Genomic DNA, 5076 nt, shown 5'->3' with positions numbered 1-5076 from the left:
TAGCCCCCCGCGCTGGTTGTGGTCGTTATTTCCTCTTTTTTGACCTGTAGAAGTTAACGTGTTTACAGGGCACACGTGTGTTATACGTGTGATGGCCGGTGTCGTCATGTCTAGGTCCTGGCATCATTTCAGGTCCCCCCTTCTAGTTACTTTGAAACATACAGGCCAGGCGCGGCGGCTCACGCCCGTGATCCTAGCACTTTGGGAGGCGGAGGCCAGAGAACTGCCTGAACTCAGGGGTTCGAGGTCAGCCTGGGCAACTTGACAAGACCTCCTCTCTTCGATAAACCAAAAAATTGGGCCGAATCAAGCCTAAATGTCCTTGCAGAACAGGAGGGTACCATTAAAAATAAAAATAAAAAAATTAGGCCGGGCGCGGTGGCTCACACCTATAATCCCAGCACTTTGAGAGGCAGAGGCAAGAGGATTGCCTGAGCCCACGGGTTCGGGACTCGCCTGGGCAACCTGGCAGGACCTCATCTCTACAATAGATTAAAAAAATTAACTGGGCGTGGTGGCGCACACCTGTAGTTCCAGTTACTTGGAAGGCTGAGGCGGCAGGATGGCCTGAGCCCAGCAGGTCAAGGTTGTGGTGGCCATGAGCGTGCCACTGCACTCCAGCCTGGGAGACAGAGTGAGACTTCAACTCAAAAAAAAAAGAAATATACATAAAATTGAGGCTAAGTATAGTCATCCTAGTCGCTATGGAACACTAAAACGTGTGCTCTATACCTGCACGGTGGTACCCATAACCAGCCTCTCTTCATCCCCCCACTTCCCAGCTTCCCAGCCTGTGATACACATTGCTCTGCTCTGCTCTGCTCTGCCTCCATGAGATCAGGTTTCACAGTTCCCACAACATGTGGTATTTGTCTTTCTCTGTCTGGCTGATTTCACTTAACATGGTGACCTCCAGTTCCATCCATGTTGCTGCAAATGACATGTGTTGGAGACCACTGCCCTACTCGAACCCTACTGAAAACATACTTGGCTATGTGCAAAGTCACAACCAGCCAAAAATGCCTATAATGGCAAAGCCAAATGGGCATGTATGCTGAGGCAAGTTCTAAAAGTGCAGGGTCTGTTGTGTTGGGTTAGATAAAAAGTTATCCGTTGTCTTGCAAGCAGCTGCACTATATTTTGTAAACGGTCACGCTTTATCACAAGTTTTTTAAGATCAAAACTGGGAATTTTCTTTGCACTGTCTGTACTTTGTCCTTGAAGCCTTACTTAACTGTGTCATTGTGTACTAATAAAAATCTGATGGGAAAGAAACTTGGGCCTTTGTCCTGTGAGGCAAAGTACCCCCTGGTTCCCCCACATTCTATTTCTTTTTTTTTTTTTTGAGTTGGAGTCTCACTCTGTCGCCCAGATTGGAGTGCAGTGACCGCTCCCGGCCACCACAGCCTCAACCTGCTGGGCTCCGGCAATCCTTCCGCCTCAGCGTTCCAAGTAGCCGGAATTACAGGCGCGCACTATCACGCCTGACTAATTTTTTGATTTATTGTAGAGATGAGGTCTCGCCAAGTTGGCCAGGTGGGTCTCGAACCCGCGGGCTCAGTCAATCCACTCACCTCAGGCTCCCAAGGCGCAGGATTACAGGCTGAGCCACCGAGCCCGGCTCCACATTCTATTTCTAAAAGGGTCTTGTGAATTGTGTTATACCGCGCCATTCCTCTTTCTGGCCCCTTTACCACCCAGCCATGCAGGACGCAGCAGACATGATTTCATTCTTTTTATGGCCTAATGGCTTTCCATTTATATATAAGTCATATCTGTCTGTTGACGGACACTTGGGTTGATTCCTTATCTTTGCTATTGTGAATAGTGCTGCAATAAATACGTGAGTGCAGCTATCCCTTTGATATACTGCTTTCTTTTCCTTTGGATAGATATCCAGTAGTGGGATTCCTGGATCGTATGGTAGTTCTATTTTAGTTTTTTAAGAAATCTCCATATTGTTTTCCATAGGGGTTAGGCCAACCGTGTATGAGAGTTTCCTTTTCAGCACAGCCTCACCAGTATCTGTTACTTTAGCCATTCTGACTGGGTGTGATGGTATCTCATTACAAGGCCAAAGTAGCCAAAACAGTATGCTAATAGTATAAAAATTAGACACATACAACAATGGAACAGAATAGAGAACCCAGAAATAAATCTACATATTTTTAAGAGTGGAAAGTACAGTTTATTTAGAAAGCAAATTAGAGTAAGAACGGTGATCCACCTCCCCAAGATAGGAGAGGGGGCCAAAGCTAGAAAAACATGGCAGCCATAACTCAAAGAACCACATGGCCTGACCGGAGCTTAACAAAACTAAATCTACATCTTTACAGCCAACTGTTCTTCAACAAAGCCACAAGAACACACACTGAGGAAAGGAACCCTCTTCAATAAATGGTGCTGGGAAAACTGAATAACCATATGCAGAAGAATGAAACTGGACCTTCTCTCTTTTATATTCAAAAGTCAACTCTAGATGAATTAAAGTTGTAAACATAAGACCTGAAACTATAAAACTACTAGAAGAAACCATAGGAAAACTCTCAGGACATTGGTCTAGGCAAAGATGTTATGGCATGTTATGGCTAAGACCTCAAAAGTACAGGCAACAAATAGAAAAATAGGGACTATATTAAACTAAGAAGCTTCTGCACAGCAAAAGAAACAACACAGTGAAAAGACAACCTCTTGAATGGGAGAAAATACAAGCAAATTACTTATTCTATGGCAGACTAATAGAACATAAAAAAAACTCAAACAACTCAACTGTTAAAAAAACCTTAATAATCTCATTAGAAATGGACAGGCCAGGCTCAGTGGCTCAGCCTGTAATCCCAGCAATTTGGGAGGCTGAGGCTAGTAGATTGCCTGAGTCCGCAGGTTTGAAAACAGCCCGGGCAACTTGGCGAGACCTCATCTCCACAATAAATCAAAAATTAGCTGGGCGTGGCAGCGCGCGCCTGTAGTTCCAGCTACTTGGAAGGCTGAGGCGGAATGATCGCTGGAGCCCAGCAGGTCGAGGCTGCGGTGGCCGGGAGTGGCCACTGTATTCTAGTCTGGCGACAGAGTGAGACTCCATCTCAAAAAAAAAAAAGTCAAAGAATATGAATAGACATTTCTCAAAAGAAAACATGAAAATGGCCAACAGGTATATGCAAAAATGCTGAGGCCTCCTACTTTGGGGAGGTGGATCACCTTTCTCTCTCTCTTGCCAAATTCCTAACTGAAGAGTCTGGAGAGACAGGTTTTTATTGATCCTATATAATGTGGGTTACTTTCCAACCTGACTCTGGCATAACATCACATAACAGATACAAAGAAAATCAAAATTATTTTATGACCCTGCAAGGCCATCTCTTAGGAAAATTGCATCTGTATAGAATCCCCTTCCAGGGATTCACAAAGAGACTGGATGTTTGGCATCTATTCTCTCAGCACTGCCACCTATAGTGTGCACCTGCATGTCAAGAAACTTTCTCATGGCTCAGGAGCTCACACCTGTAACCCCACCACGTGGGGAGGCTGAGTTGGGAGGATCACTTAAGACCAGGACCCTGTCTATACTTAAAAAAAAAAAAATAGCTGGACTCGGTGGCTCAGCCTGTAATCCCACGCCTTTGGGAGGCTGAGGTGAGTGGATTGCCTGAGCCTGCGGGTTCGAGACCCGCCTGGGCAGCGAGACCTCATCTCTACAATAAATCAAAAAATAAGCTGGGCGTGGTAGCGCACACCTCTAGTTCCAGCTACTTGGAAGGCTGAGGTGGAAGGATTGCTGGAGCCCAGCAGGTCGAGGCTGCGGTGACCGGGAGCAGCCACTGCACTCCAGTCTGGGCAACAGAGTGAGACTCCAACTCAAAAAAAAAAAAAGATTAAAGATAGAATGCTTAAAAAAAGAAAGAAACTTCCTCAAAACACCCCTTATCTCATGCATTTCCTTTACTGATCTCAAAATTCCTTAAGATAAAGCCTAATTCTTGCTACTAGTTCGCAACTAGGAAACCTTCTAATCCACCTAGGGCCTGTAAGCCCCTGCTTGAAGATGTCCCTCCTTCCTGAGTCAAACCAATGTAAATCTCACACATATTGATTTGTGGTTTTCATAACTCCTATCTTCCTGTAATGTATATAACCAAGTTGCAATTCAACCACCTCGGGTATGAAAGGACAGACTAAGAGTGGGAAGCCATTTTTCATCTTGTTCTTAAACGCTGACACAATGATGAGAAAGTAGAAGCTATGCTTTTGGAGAAATGCACACTTTAGGTATAACTAACTTTACCGACTTTGTCTTTTCGGAAACAGACTTCCAGGTATCAGAGGTATCTCATAGTGGCAATCAAGCTTGCCGAGAGTAAAGGGAATTCACAGGGTCTAAGACATCATGCATTGGGCAAGGATTGTAGAAGTCACGAAACTTGTAATTACAAAAGTTATGACCGCTCAGAGAGGGAGCAGGTGAGGATTCGATCTTCCAGTAAATTGGGCGCTATCTACAGGGAAGCCAAGGATCCCCCGAAGTCACCCACTGGGAATGCCTAGGAGATAAAGGGAGGTGCACCCTCCACTATCTCTAAGGAATGTCGTTTGGGAAGGTGCAGGAGCATTAGAATCCTTGTCACTCCCTTCTCTGAGAGCTATGATAACGTGGGCGGACATTAGTGGCTCTCTGTGTCACAGGTTCTCCAAGACATCCACAGGTGGTCGATAAGGAAGTCACAGCAGTCACGTGCAACATCTCCAAGAGAAGGATTTAAGCCAGGACCCAGAGGGGGGCTACGTCGCCACACTCACCTAGAGTGCAGGCCCACTCCCTGTCTGTGGAGGATGCACTTTTCTTAAATAAATCTTTTCTTCTCTCACCTCTGTGTGTCGCAATTCTTTGCATCTACTCAGATCTCTGGGTTCCCAGCATGGCACCTCCGGTTTGCCGGCCCAGCGGTGCTGCGCCTCTCACCTCTCCATCCATTTTTCCCTCACCCTGTGCAGTATCCTAACAGGGTACACATTCTCAAGCCTCTTTGGATGGTGTCACAGGCATAGGCCACTCACATTTGGCTGAGAATAATCCTTCTT

Source organism: Carlito syrichta, unplaced genomic scaffold (assembly GCF_000164805.1).
Source record: "Carlito syrichta isolate Samal-C Ts95f unplaced genomic scaffold, Tarsius_syrichta-2.0.1 Scaffold88894, whole genome shotgun sequence".
NCBI classification, from domain to species: Eukaryota; Metazoa; Chordata; class Mammalia; order Primates; family Tarsiidae; genus Carlito; species Carlito syrichta.
Note: the sequence above shows the minus strand (reverse complement) of the source record.